We start from the raw sequence: 15,169 nt of genomic DNA on the forward strand, positions 1-15,169 counted from the left end.
AGGAAAGGCAAAGATCTGGATTAATGGATGGGTCAGTGGACGCAGCCTCGCTACCACATCCTGCGGCACCTCACAATTCCCGCTGGAGTTAAGGGCTGCTGGGCTGCTGGACAAGGGATGCCGTGCCAGAACCAGACAGGCTTCTGGGGCCAGACTCAATTCATCCTAGACTGAGAAGTATCAACAACTCCAAGAAATGAGGCAGAAAAGCTCCAGGTTAATCCCGAGCCAGCAGCAATGGGAATCTCAGGGTAGACTTCAAACCTTCCTGATGATCTGCACCACCCAAAGGTGGCAAATGTACACCAGCTGAGCGGCAAACAAGTCCCTCATCCCATTCCTTGTTTCAGCCTGACTCTTCCTAACATGAAGCTTTCCCATGGCCCCGTCCCTTGGGCAAAAGCAAAATGCTGCTGATGATGCAGGAGGAGCAATGACTCTGCTCTTCAGGGACTGAGAGGCAGGAGAAGAGGAGAAAACAGGCAAATCCAACCCCTCACAGCATGCTTGATCCTGCCTTCCCTCCTCCTCTGCTCAGCCACCAGGATTCCCTTCCCTTTCCATTTCTGCAGGCCTGGGCACAAGAAGGGAGAGGGCAAGAAAAAAACTGGTGAGAAAGCAGAGTAGATGCAGCATTCTGATGGAAAACTGACCAGGATGCGGGGTTGGGGAACAGTTGGAAACTTGGAATCCTCAGGGAACCACTGCACACCCTGCAGGGAGATCTCATCCCCCTCAGGAATTAAGGATGTACCGTGTGTGGGGAGCCCAGATACATCCAGGAAGAATCTATAAACCTCCAGAATTCCCAGTGTGACATTTCTGGGCTGTGGAGGCAAAAAAGCGTTTGAGTCCTCAAGGCTGCTGCTTGGGAATGCCCATGCAGTGACCTGCAGGATCTGCCTGCGGGGTGTGGACACTAGATCAGGTTTATATTTTCTTCACCTCACTGAAAGCAGCCCTGTCAGCAGCAGTGCCTGGGCTGGAGACAGCTCTGACGGTCCCAGGTGGTGACAGGAGCCTGGAAGTCCCAGCCTTGGCAGGGCCATTCCTCCCTCAGCTCAGCCGTCAGCTTTGGACCAGCCCTGCAAACCAGAAAGGGCCTTTAAATGGTGAGTTTTGAAGGTGCCAGCACCTAACTCCTCGGCTTCTCTTAATTTTTGCCTTCTTGCCAGTCCTCTTGCTTTACAGACAGGACATATCACTTCTTCTAATTGCTCAAGGACTGCCTGGCCAGGACCCGTGTGAGGGTTTGGCCATCAATAACAGGCATGGTTCCATATCTCAACCAGCGTCCATCTCCCTCCCTCGCAGCTCCCTCCCTTTCAGGTGAGTCTCTGCCAGAAAAGATTTGGGATCTGTGGCAAACTCCAAGACTCTGGAGAGTCTTTGGCCTCCTCCACTGATCTCCAACCCCAACAGAGTGACTATTTGCTTGCTCAGTGCAAGTTTATCCTGGAACCCCTCATTGATACTCAGCCACGTTCGTCACTTGAGTCTCTGCAGACCCTCTGCCAGTTCAGGTGGGGTTTCTTACTTCGCCCTTTCCCCCCAGCTCTCAGCTCTGCTCGGGCCAGCCCTGAGGGATGCCTGGCTCCAAGCCACACATCAAGAGCTGGTATCAGATCTGGATCACAGAGTCTCTTTTTTATGGAGATAAGTTTGGCAGGAACTGGTCCACTCGAGCTGACTGCTGAAACCTCTCCTCCTGTCTGGTTTTCCCAGCCATTCATTGCACAGGGATGTCAAACCAAGCCAGAGGCACCTCCTGGGGACGTTTCACTCCAGGCCATGGTCTTTGACCCCTTGTGAGAAGAGCAGCTCTCCACGTCCTGCACCAGCAGGACACATCCTACTGCAAACTCCAGGTGCTGCCCATGCCCTTCTCCTCCTCGCTGGCATTCAGGCCATGTGGGAGCTGCTCTGCTCTGGAGATCAATGAAATTGCCATATTCACTCTTTTTTGGAAATGCAAGCTTGGTCCTCACAGCTTCAGAAAGTTAGATCAGCACATGGAGATGTCCTGCTGGAGGAGAATTCCCTTCACCTTTCTTGTTTAATGTACCAATGAGATTTCTTTTTATTTTAATCAGTACAAAAATCAGACAAAAGCCACACAGTGCTATGGCACTGAAAGTACATCCCAATAATTCACAGTAAAATACTGTATGAGACAGGAGTACTCACTCCCCAAACAGCCATTTAAGCAAAAGAAATTCCTGGTTAAACTCCTAAAAGACCTGGCCAATGCTAAGGAAACACACAGTTCCAAATGAGCCTGGTGGTACCTTAACACACTCCTAAACAACCAGCTGAGAAAGCATTCAAGGGGTTAATGGCATCCTTCTGATCCTTTATCCACTGCCTGTGGTGGCGGGTTGGGACTAGAGGGTCTTTAAGGTCCCTTCCAACCCAATCTCTGTAGGTGATGAATTCCCCTTGGAGTTTGTCCCCTCAGGAAGGGGTGCCCTGTCCACATGGCCCCCCAAACTTGGACAACAGGCACATTTTGGAGAGCTCTGGGGTAGAGCTGGCCAAGAGACAGCCCTGGACTTGTGCTTGGAGCAGGCTGGTGGCCCAGCATGAAGAATTACAGGATAGAATCACAGAATCAGGGAATCTCCTGGGCTGGAAGGGACCCCCAGGATCACCCAGTCCAGCTCCTGTCCCTGCACAGACACCCCAACAACCCCACCCTGGGCATCCCTGGCAGCGCTGTCCCAACACTCCTGGAGCTCTGGCAGCCTCGGGGCCGTGCCCATTCCCTGGGGAACCTGGGGAGGGCCCCGCACCCTCTGGGGAAGAACCTTTCCCTGATCTCAGCCTGAGCCTGCCCTGGCCCAGCTCCAGCCACTCCCTGGGTGCTGTCCCTGTCCCAGGGAGCAGAGATTGCAGCTCAGAAGGAGCTGCAGCCCCCGCTGAGCTCTGCCCTCAGTCTGCTCTGCTCCAGCTGAGCAAGCCCAGCTCCCTCAGCCTCCAAGCCCTTCACCATCTTCATCACTACCACATGTCTGGTGACACCACAGTGTCAGCCTGCTCTGCCCAGGTGCTTTTAATGACCACAGGGGCCTGTTGGTCGCACCCCTGGCTGCCCTGGGCAACCACCCTCAGCCTCCAGCAGCCCTTGGTGGAGGTCCGAGGGTTTGAGCTGACCCAAGGGTGGCCATCAGTGCCTCCTGCCAGGGGCCTGCACTGAGCTGTCCCCTGGAGTCGGGCATGGGCTGGGAAGCATGTTCCCAGCTCTGTGCACCGAGCAGGGTGTGCTGGCCCGTCGGAAGGGCTGGCCCTGGTGTGCATCCCGCTGGTGTTTTTCTCCCGAGGGGTCAGGCAGCCCCAGCAGAGCTGTCAGGAGCGCTCGGTGCCAGCAGGCTCCGTGGGAGGCCGCGGCGTGCTCGCACAACGCAACAGAAAGTGATTTTTACACTTGACAACAATTAAGTATTCTTGTGTTTAACAACAAGTATGTGCTCTGTATTTTTCTCTTTTGGAAAAGCCCTTAAATCTGTCGGACCCATCCCACTCTCCCAAGGGACATGAGTGACAATCTGCCTGAGCTCTGCTGCTGCCTGGGGGGGATGTTCTGGGGACAGCTGCTCACGCCCCAGGGGACAGCGGACACCCCAAGCTGCACGGGAGGAAGGAGGGTGGGAATGCAAGCCAAGAGCCGTGGCTGCAGCTTGCTGATGGGGTGAAAGGCAGAGAGGGCTGTGGGAACGGGAGCAGGATGCGTTGCACGCTGGTGTTACAGCGAGGCAAGGCCTGGGCTCAGCCAGGCAGACTCGGGGATCCCCACCCAGGTCAGGGTGCAGGGAAGGGGCTCAGGGCCGTCCCAGCGGGGCCAGGCGCTCGCTGGCACCCTGTCCCTCACCCCCAGAGCAGCAGTGGCACCAGGGAGAACCGGGCAGCAGCCAAACCCGCAGTGTGCAGGACGGGGCCCCTCGTGCAGCCGGGGCTCCCTCCCTGCAGCCACCCTGGCACACGCCCTAAAGCACCACCGTGGGCTCGCTCCCAGCCCATGCCGGGAGTGCTGCTATCCCAGGAGTGCTGCCATGAGCTGGGAGTGCAAACCACTCTCTGCTGACTTTTGACGGAAGCTGGGAGTGTTTTCTTTTCTTTCCCCTTCCAGTATTGACCACAGAGCTCCACACACCTTCTGAATGAGGAGCTGGCTGTGTTTGCTGTCCTTCAAGCTGATCTGTATCATTGGAAACATCACTGGAAAGCCAATTTGGCAGAATTTCATCATGGACTGCCAGTCTGGAAATTACAGGTGTATTTGGCAATGTCTTGCACAGCTGAGCATGGCTCGCACTGTCCAGGAAACACACCCTGGGGAACGCTGGTGAGAGAGCCAGGCACCACCAGAAGCTCATCCAGAACAAAAGCTCAACGCAACCGAAGAGCCATTCCAAACATTTGTTATAAAAAAATAAAAGCGAAAAGAAATGACACGCAGGGAACTGAATCAAACTGAACATCATCATTTCTCACCATCCTTTTAAAGCTCTGTTGGTTCCCAACTGAAAAATGCCACTGATAAACGACTTGCTCTCAAACAAAGCCACCTGGCTTTGATCCTGACACTTGCATTCACTTGGCTGATTCCCCCCATCCCCCCAAGAACAGAGCTTTTTTTGTTCAAAACAGCCATTTCAGTGAAACCCTCTTGTTCAGCAGAAAAGCTCCTGAACTGAGAGGCAGAGGAGGAAGAGGAGGTTGAGGATCAAACCCTGCAGCCCAGGAAGAGAGGATCTCACAGCTGGTGTCCTGGCTGCCCCAGGCTGGCTGTGGCAGGACCTCTGTTCCCCTTTCCCTCTCCTTGCTCAGCCCAGCCAGGCTTGGGCTGTGCCCTTGCAGGTCTGTGCCCTCCCAGGGCTGTGCCCAGGGGCACACAGGGCTGCTGTGACCTTGGGTGAGGGCTGAGTGCCAGCACGAGGTCCTGGGGGCTCCAGGCATCTCTCCCATGGCAAAGGGTGGGGTCATGGGCATCTCACTCTCTCCCCAGGAAAAGGAAACCCATGACACACAGTGCTGCTGGGCATGGAGAAGGGCTGGGGGGTCTCACAGCCTTCCCATTGCTGGGGAAACCATGCTGACTCCTGTCCTGGGGATGCCACACGCTCCCTGCCAGGGTCACGGGGCTCCTGTCATGTGTGAAACCCAGTGACAGTCCTGCACTGCCCTGTCACACGTGGTGCCATGGCTGGAGCCATGGTCCTGGCATGGAGCCCATCCCAAGTCACCCCCTCCACCCCCATGCTGCCGAGTCCTGCTCTGCTCAGGCACTTGCCAAGGGCAAAGGAGCTCAAGAAGTGTTTGGATAAGGCTCTCAGGCACCTGGTGGGACTCCTGTGGCTGTCCTGTGTAGGGTCAGAAGTTGGGCATCGATGACTCTTGTGGGTCCCTCCCAGCTCGGGATGTTGTGTGATTCTGCGATTCTGTGAAATTCAAGTTGTTGGTGTTTGCACTCCTTCAGAGACAAAAGGCTGTGGAGCTCTGTGTGTGTCAGACTGGCCCAGCAAAACGAGGGATGAGCTCATGGGATCTGCCATAACATCACAGGGCACGGCTCCCCAGCATCCCGGTGGTGCACGTGGGTTGGAAATGTCTGGCCTGGACATGACAGACCCTTCCTGCATGGAACTGAAAACATTTATTCTGGAAGGGTCTGGATGCTCGTGGCTAAAAGCAATAAATACAGATTTAATTTCATAGTTAATACCCTGTCCAGGGTAAAATGCTCATTTTTAATATCGTTGCCTGCGATCTGACATTACCAACGAGATGTTGCAATGCAATCTCTGAGTCATTGCGCAGCAGATAATGGTATTTTCTTGAGTTCAATCTGGAGGAGTTGGCCCCATTTATCAAGCCTGAAAAAACGATGCCAGAGAGTCTGCCAGAGAGTCTGTCTGGCCTGTGCTGCGCACGAGTTACGTGACCCAGGGCTGCGAGGAGAGGGGGAGAGAGGGAGCAGACCTGGATGTCGCGATGGGGGATCTCCTGGGAGCGTGTCTCACACGCTCCTTCCTTAGGGTCAGCCAGGAGACTCCTGAGTTTAGGGTATGAGGGAGCCAGGAGTGACCACGTCGCTCCAGCTCTGCCTTTGCTTTTAGGCTGCCCCAAGGGGGTTGCTGTCCCACAGAATGAGCAGGCACAGCTGATATTTGGGGTCTGGGGAGTCCCTGAGGCCTGGAGGAACTGGCCAGTGTGAGAGGATCCCCCAAGTCTGTCCACACCAGGACTGGGAGCCCCACAGCTGCTGAGCCCAGGGCCAATGGTGGGGACAACAACACTCGGCAAGGTGGCTGAGGAGGGAAAGGCCATTATGGACCATTATGGACAGGTCAGTAAAATCTCCCAGATAGGGACTGGAGCAGGGAAGCCATGAGGAAGCATCCTCAAGGAAATCCTGCCCTTAGAAGTGTGTGTACATCTTATAGGTCTCTCAGGGGAGGAAGAAGAAGAAGAGGAGGATGGGAGCTGGAGGAAAATCCTACCTGGGCTGCCTTGGGCTCTGGGAGTGTTAAAGGAGCTTGAAAGATGTGGAGAAAACCAGAAGCAATCCCAGGAATATTGGGCTTTGTTTTCCGTAGGCCAGCGGGAGCGTCTCCAGTTATCCAGCAACGCCAGCGTGGGAGGGAGACCTCTCTGGCAGAGTGCTCCTTCCTCTGGCAGGCAGAGCCCAGGTTCTGCACAGAAATCTGCAGTGCACTTCTAACACAGAGCACAGTGGATCCAGTTGGGCCAGCTTGGCTGGGGATGCAGCAGATTTGCTGTCAGCAGAAAGGCTTTAACTCAAGACTGGGCACCTCAGTGTAAAAGAAATGCTTTTTATTGACCTCACATTGCAGACAGGATGCGAGAACCAGCAGATGAAAGTCCCTGGTCTGCTATGCAGAGGTCAGAGCAGATGGTCCCTTCTGTCCTTGAAAGCCACTGAATGGTACTGCAGATGCTTAATGTGGGAATGAAGAAGTGACTCATGAGGACAAGACGCGTTAACTCCTGTAATCCCCGGTCCCGAGAGTGCCGGGAGGTGTCTGAGCCAGGAGGAAAGTGTGGGGTTCACAAAGGCTCCTCCAACCACAGGGTTCCGACCAGGGGCTGCACAGGCAGGGCTTGTGCTGAGGTCTCATCTGCTCACCTGGAAATCAGCAGAGATCCCGCCCCATGGTGGGAGTGACCAGTCCTTCCTCCTGCTCCTCACAGTTTTCTGTGGGTTTTGGGTAGGGAACTGCCTGTCCAGATGTAGCAACCTCCCTTGTCACGTCTTGACCTGCTTTCCCCTTCCTTCTCCTGCCTTCTCCTTCCTTCTCCTGCCTTCTCCTCCCAAAGCAGCCTCTTTGGACTTACCCTCTCCCCTGTGGGCACTGCTGGACACACCACGCTGGCGTGAAAAGGGAGGTCTGGAACCTCCTGCCCAGCTGGGCTCCACTGACATCACACAGGAGGGCATGAGCAGCCCTGCACCACCCAGGCTGGTTTGGCTGCTGGACCAGCACAAGCTGCCCACCAGGATCTCCCTGTCCTTCTGTGGATAAAAACACCGGCCAGCCACTACTCGGGATGGGGAGTGAGGGGTGGCAGCCGTGTCCGGGACAGAGGAGGCCAGCCACGAGCTGGGTGACCCACAGGAGACATTCCAGCTGTGGGCATCCTCCCCAGAACGAGTTACCACAGCTTGCTCAAATGCTTGTCAATGAAATGTGGTATTTGGGACATCAAATTCATAATTTGAGAGAGAAACTTAATTTTCCTACAAAAACAAACAAACAAAAATGAAGTTTTATTTCCAGTGAAATCTGGAAAACCTCAAAGCGACTGAAGGATTTCTGATTTTAATTGCCAAATACAAAATGTTGGGGAAACTTGGAGAATAAAACTAAAATTTTGGACTTAATGCCTCAATTTTCAGTTGCCAAAGGAGGGACAATGCCATCTTCATGCTGCTGGATTTCAGACAAGCCTCAGTTTATTCAAATTAATATACATGTTGACAAAAAAAAAATCATGAAAACAACTTTTCTCAGGAACAATTTCCATTTCCCAGTTCTGTGACCCTAAAATGCATGCCAAAAGTCTCTAAGAGTGCTTTAGTTTATTTAACTGAAAAGCAAAATGACAATACAGCGAATATTTAAAGTGAAGCCCTGTTCTGAAAATATATCCACTTAATGCTAAAACGATTCAGTTTCACAGAGCTGGAAACAATTATGAACCAAATCAATTGGGAGAAGGAATTTAATCAGAAAAATGTGAATGCTAAGTGGGAATTGTTGAAAAACATTTTACGCGTTGCCCCAAAACCACAATCCCACAATTGAGAAAGAAGGCAACGTTGGTTAAAAAAATAGACAGCTCTGGCTAGTGAGGGAAGTGAAGACAACTGTGAAAAATAAGAAAACCATATATAACTTAAGAAAGTGGAAACTGATAATGATGAATGAGAAGTGAGAAGCTGTAGAAAGCTGATAAGGAAAGCCAAGAGCTGAGGACAACGTATGGGCTGCAAACCTGAGCAAAGGAGCAGCAGCTTCTGCCAGTGTAAAGGGAATAATTACAGCTCTGGTGAGGCTGTGGGTTGTGTTAGACTTGGGATAGATGCACCAGAGGAAATCTCCCATTCACCAGTGTTTGTTTGGCTGAATCAGGCACTGGAGAGGCCGGGCATCAGCTCTGGGCAGGCCCCTCCAAAGGCTGCCACAGGCCAGTTTAGGTGAGAAAAATGTGATTAAAGCTAGCTCACACAGACTTACAGAAAACAGAGCACGTCAAACTAAGATTCATCTTTTCCTGGAATTACGAGTTTGATTGATAAAAATAATATTGGTGGTAAAAAACACTCCAACTTCTGCAAGGCGATGCCGTGGTACTGTTACATTTTGATGAAGAAACCAGAACAATAGCCAATCAACACGGGCCATATTTAATAGATTAAAAGCTGGCTGTGGGGTGTCCCAGCTGCGATTGTCAGCGGGAACTCTGCACCCAGAGGGGGGAAACGGAGCTCCCCGGGGTTCAGGGCTGGGCCCTGGGCTATTCAACTGCCTTATCAATGATCTGGAAATGTATTAAATCATGTGTGGTGACACTGGGGTGGTGAGACAAACAAATGGGGAAGAAGCCAGATCGCTGCTGCAGAGGAGCCTGGGTCACGGGGCACAAGCAGTTAATGCAGGCAGATGGAGGCACGCATCCAGGGACAGATTATCCTGGACCCCTACACACAGCTCTGACCCTCCTCTGGCTTGCACGAGGCCTCTCTTCCCACTGCCCACCTGCCTGCTCCTCTGGGGAAGCAGCAGGAAGGAGCTGGGCACTGCAGAGGCCAGGCCAACCTGCAGCTCTTGCGGCATTCCCGAGTGGAAAGAGGGGAAAAAAAAAGAGTGGCTTTGGTTGGCTCCGGCTGCCCATGTGCCAACATCCAACATGTTTTACAACTGACCTGCAAGGAATGTGTGTCACCGAAGAGGATATGTAGCCCTGGAGAAGATAAACCACAGCTGCATTGTTTAAAAGTACCTCATCCACTGGATTGGAACAGCAGGCGAAGATGATCTCAGGGAGATAACTCTAGGAGTGTGTTAGCAGGAACGGCCCCGCTACCTTCGCCAGTGGAAGATTCTTATAAATTCTCTCCTCCTGCCATCCTTTTGCAAAGGGTCAGGAGATGTACTGACAATAGCAGCATGCAAATATTTCAGAACTTGGCCACACGCTGAGCAAACACTCTGGATAGTTTCATGAGTAGATTAAAATGCCAGATCAGCGAGCAGTGCTGCACTTTAAATATGCTCACAAATTTATTAAGTTTATTCTTAGCAAGCTTGCAGACTTCAGAAAGTTAAATTTCTTGGTGACAAATGGCCGTGGAGCTGGGCAGGCAGGGTGTGCGTGCTGCGGCCGCAGGGCCCCGGAGGCAGCCCAGGGGAGCAGATCCCCCCGAGCCCTGCCCGGGGCAGAATCCCCAGAGGAAGAGCCAGCACGGGCTTGGTGTCAAGGCTCTTGTACAGCTACAAAACCGGGGCTCTTGGCACATCCCACGCTTCTGCAAGGAGCTGCTGCCTCCCACTCCAGGCTCAGACATCCTTTATCTGTTTCCCCTGTATGCTATGGGTTAACTGCTCCGAGCAGCACTCCTCAGAGCACTCTCGATGTCCCAGCTTCAGTCCCCTGTGCTCCGCCAGGGACGGGGAAACCTCGTGGCACAGGGATGCGGAGAGGGGAAGCCCTGCGGCACAGGGATGAAGAGAGGGGAAGCCCTGTGGCACAGGGATGACGAGAAGGAGAAGCCCTGTGGCACAGGGATGCGGAGAGGGGAAGCCCTGCGGCACAGGGATGCAGAGAAGGAGAAGCCCTGTGGCACAGGGATGCAGAGAGGGGAAGCCTTGCGGCACAGGGATGCAGAGAAGGGGAAGCCTCGTGGCACAGGGATGCAGAGAAGGAGAAGCCCTGTGGCACAGGGATGACGAGAAGGGGAAGCCTCGTGGCACAGGGATGCACCGAGGGGCGATCCCCGGGCAGGGAGCAGCCTGTCAGCCCCGGGGCCAGGGCTCGGCACTGCGCGCTGGGACAGCTCCTCGGCAGGGCGATGACAGCCACCGTGGAGATGCCTACGTGCTGTTTGTGGGGCGGGAATAGGGCCCTGCGAGCCTTGCAGGGACAGAAGGCAGCGGGATCCTTTGAGCTGGAGCTCAAACAGCCGTGCGGGGCCGTTCCGCAGAGTTTGCCACGTCTCTGGGGAGTTGTTCTTCATCCTCCCGCTTCAGAAGGGACTCGCGCCTCTCCTGATAACTCTGGGAGGGAAAAGACTTTTCCAGGAGCATTTCCTGAGCTGGGAGCAAATCCCACATGGCATCACAACCCTCCGTCAGCAGCAAAGGCATGTTATTGTTACTCGCGCTGCGAATGAGCTGTCGGACCCGAGGCAGGGTGTGCCGCTGCTGGTGCTTAAACAACTCCCTCTGCCCCGTCCAGCAGCTGGCTGGGCCATGTCAGAGCCCTGCAGAATGACCTGCTCCGGCAGCCCATCTCCCCTGATCCGTGATTTACTGCCCAGCCCGCCGTGCAGATAGGGAGCAGCACGCACACGCGTGTGCTGGGCTGGATCCGCACCCAGCGGGGTCCCCGGGCTCTCACCAGCCCTTCATCCCCAGCTCCCTCGGCGTTTCAGCAAGTCCCTGCCTCAAAACCAGCTCCTGTGAGGAGATGCTCAGCCCTATTTCCTGCTCTTTGTCCTACATCAGCAGCAGTTTGGCTCCTAGAAATGCAGGAAAGTTGCAAAGTCAGTCCTTCCACTTCAATGCACTGGGAACAGCATCACCCCCTTGCTCACAAACTCACCCCAGTGCAGAGAAGCCTTTTGAAGTGAGAGCACCCCAGGAAGTCACCCTCATCAGGCCACAACCACTTTGTTTTCTTCCCTTCCAGTGGCGAAAGCAGCACATGGGGAAGATTTGGCCTTGGGAGGCCCAAGAAAACACATAAAGGATAAAACCAGCCCCGCAGTTAAAAGGATTAGAAGACTGTAAGGAGAGAAGAAAGTTCTGGAGACTGGTCCAGGGAGCCATAGATGCTGGGCGTGAGATGCTGCACTTGGATGACAACTCGGAGGGCTCAGGGGAAGGTGCCTGGCACCTTGGGCACACCCCTGGGGAAGGCAGGTCCTGCTCAGCATGAGGGGTGAGTGACAAAGCCCGCTCATTTTAGCCCAGACTTTATTTTAGATCATTTCACTCCTTCACAGCTCTTCAAAGGCACCGACTGCTCCTGCACCCCACACCTGCCAGCCCACCAGGGCTGCTCCAGGAATCACAGTGCACAGCGTGCTGGGTGATGGGCAATATCCTACCAAAACCAACCCTCCTGGGACACTGGCTGCTCCCCACAAGGCACAGCTCTGTCTGGAGGGGAGACACAACCCACAGCACCAGCACCCCCAGGCCCAGTCCCACTGCCATCTCTACAGAGCACCAGCAGACCCCACACCCCAGTGCTGTGAGGGGGGGCAGCCCCATCCTGAGGCTGCTTGTGGCTGTCACACTGTCACAATAGAGGTCAGAGCCAGGAAACCCCTGGAGACAGCTGGTAAGCCCCCTGCATCTGTTCCAAAAATGCCCGTGCAAGCAGAGTGAATTTTTTGGCTTGAGGTTGGGCCATAAATCAACGTGAGTCAGAAAAGGCCCCTGACAGTGTGTCCTCTTCCCTGGTGCCTTCTCCAGGACACTGCCAACAGCCCAAGCTGGTGGCTGCCTTGTGGCTGGGACACACTGCACGATGGACACAGGCAGGGCCAGAGAATCCTGAAGGAACCTGGCAGTTCTGGTTCAGAAGCACCCTGGCCCCCTGTCCCGAGGGTGGGCTGGGCCCTTGAGGAGAGCGTGGGAAGGAGGCTGGCAGGGGAGGTGGACTCTGGGACTCTTCCCTAAACACAGTCTTGTCTATGCAGTGTGTGCCCTGTGGGAGCCAGGGAAGGGCAGGGAGGCACAAGGGCTGCTGCTCTTGTGGGGCACACACTGGGCTTGGAGGCTCAGCTCCGTGGGGAACAGGCTGGCAGAGGAGTCTGGTGCCTCCTGCCTCTGCTCTGGTGAGCATAGGGGTCTGTGCTGGTAGCCCACAGGTGAGCTGGCACCATGAGCCGTGTCCCCACCATGCACTGTGGGACACCACTGAGCTCCCCCCAGAGCAGGGGACACCTGCAGACCGTGCCCAACAGGCAGCTCGTGATGGAGGACACGCACATCCACCCTGCTGGGGGCTCAGAGGTGGGGACGTGACACAAAGCCCTGCCACCCATGTGTCACGTCTGGCAGAACAACATCCCGGCAGGTCCCTGCCCTGCAGCTGGGGGGCTTTGTCCTGGTAGAAGACACCCCCGAGCCTGAGAGCAGGGCTGGATCTCTTTGTCATCCAAACCCCGGTGTGCGAGCTGAGCTCCTCTCCAGTAACAGGCAAGAAGGCCAAGAAATAAAGCAGGTACATTCCGGGGATGCTGCAGCAGCAAACGCTGCATGAATCACGTCGGGCCGTGGCTTCTTCCCCAGAGCCACGTGTGGGGTGGGCATCCCACCTTTGGAGCTCGGCCTTTCCAGCACAGACAGGTCCTCCACACCAGGGGCAGTGCAGGAGTGGGATAACCACCATGCAGAGGGAGGTTTCATTCAGCCATGAGGTGTGGAAGAGCCACACGATGTCCCCGGGCCTCTGTCCCTCCTCCATCTGCACCCTCGGCTGCTCACCGGCGTCAAAGCAACTGCACAGGGCTTGGCCCAGGGCACTGCTGCTGCCACAGCACCCAAACCTTCCCTGCTCCTTTGGAATGTCTCTCCCTGAATTCTGATGGGTTTTAATATGGACACGTGAAAAATGGAGTGGAGAAAAGCAGTGAGGGGACAAAGCTGCGGGAGGGCACACAGTGAAAACTGATGGGGTTGGAGCTCTGGACCTGACACTGGGTTGGAGAGCAAATACAGCACAGAGAGAGAGAGCACAATGAGGGAAATCATTGCTGGCCATTGTGTACATAACAGGGGAGATGCTGGAAAATGGGAGTGGGTTCAGAGAAGAGCTACAGGAATGATTGAGAGACAAAAAAACCTGGAAAACTCCAGTACCACAGAAGGCAGAAGAAGCTCAACCACTTTTCCCAATGCAGGGCACAGGTAAAACAAGACTTGGTCCCACTCAGCCAGCACCTGCTGGGCCACTGTGCAGCCCAAACCAAACCAAGCTCCAGCTGATCCAGACCACTTGGAATGGAAAGAAAAGCTCCTGATGCCAGCAGGGTGGCTGCTCTCTCGTCCAGACCAGCCCTGACATGGAAAGAGGGGCTTCCTCAGCTGGGCTCACCCCGCTCTGCTCTGCCCAGGAGGGACTGTCACACACGGAGCAGGCTGGCCTCCACAGACAGACAGCATGGGATGGTTCTCCTGCCTCTCCCAGCCTTTTTGTGAGCAGCTCCCAGCTTTGCGGCTGCAAAAAAGGCACCAGGGACTCAGGCAGAGCAGTGGGGAGGGAGAGATCCTCTGTGGAGATGGGGATGAGCGCAGGAGAGTCCATCTCCTTCCTCCCCACAGGGCCCGTGCCAGCTCGGTGAGGTCTCTGCTGCTTTCCTCCTGCCTGTCAGGCTGCGAGTGCGCGGCAGAGCCGTGCCAGGCTCCCCACAAACCCCAGCACTGCGCCTGCACAGCGGGACGGGGCCGGCCTGGCCGGCCTCCAGCCCTGGCTGCCCTCAAACGGGGAATAAGGGAATTGGAGCGAGACCACGGCGACCACCAAGCAGCCAGCACTGGCAGGGGTGAGGCAATCACCCTCTGCCAGGCACGAGCAGGCAGCAGCGCCTCACCCTGTGCCCGAGCCCAAACGCTCTGGCAGCTGGCTAGCAGCTGGAGCGTGCCCAGAGGAGGATGAGGGTGGGAGGAAGCCCCATGTGCCTCGCCCTCCTCGGATGCTCCCGGGGAGCGAGGCAGCCAGGAGTCCCGGGATGCTGCACAGCAGACAGCACAGCCGAACAGTATGGAGTTTTCTGCTAGTTACTCGTTTTATGAAAAGTTGTTGGCAAAAATGTGCATTTTCTTTGGCTGTGTTTTGCATGGATTTGGCAAAAATGTAACGTTAGTGTCTCCCCTTGAGAGAACTTTATTGAGTGGAACAAAGTCGGATATTTTTAGCTACCCATTGTTAGCTGAAGAACAAAGCCATAACTAAGATATTTTGTCTCTTACACTGAAAGGGGACTATCAGACAAATCCATGTACAGTCATATGTGGCTGCCCATTCAGATGGAGCACGAGAGGGAAACTATTTTTAGCCTGAACACTCCATACAACAACCGCATTTCCCTTCCCCTCCAAGCTGGACCACCAGAATACACAGGCAGCACCAGACAGCAGCGTTGGCCAGGGGGACCTGGGGTCACCGCCTGCTCCTGTCCCCGGGGCCATCTGACAAGTGGCTTTTATAGGAGAGATCGGGTCACACAATCCTAAACAAGGCACTTTAATTTTTCTGCCTTTTGAGGTGTTTTTTTCCCCACACTCACAGCCGAAACGGTGAGAGGCAACAAGAAACAGCAAAGCGGGATCCAGACGGCTCCGAGCGAAGCGGCGGCTGCAACGCACAGCGCTCAACCCCGAACCCTCCCCGCTTTTCCCAAAACACTTTTGCA

At 54.9% G+C, this 15,169-nt stretch overlaps 1 protein-coding gene across 1 annotated transcript in view; it reads right to left on the bottom strand.

The window, feature by feature from the left end:
* Positions 1-15,169, bottom strand: part of MYOCD (myocardin) — a 219,993-nt gene that overhangs the window by 203,695 nt on the left and 1,129 nt on the right.

Source organism: Corvus brachyrhynchos, unplaced genomic scaffold, assembly GCF_000691975.1.
Source record: "Corvus brachyrhynchos isolate BGI_N302 unplaced genomic scaffold, ASM69197v1 scaffold236, whole genome shotgun sequence".
NCBI lineage: Eukaryota > Metazoa > Chordata > Aves > Passeriformes > Corvidae > Corvus > Corvus brachyrhynchos.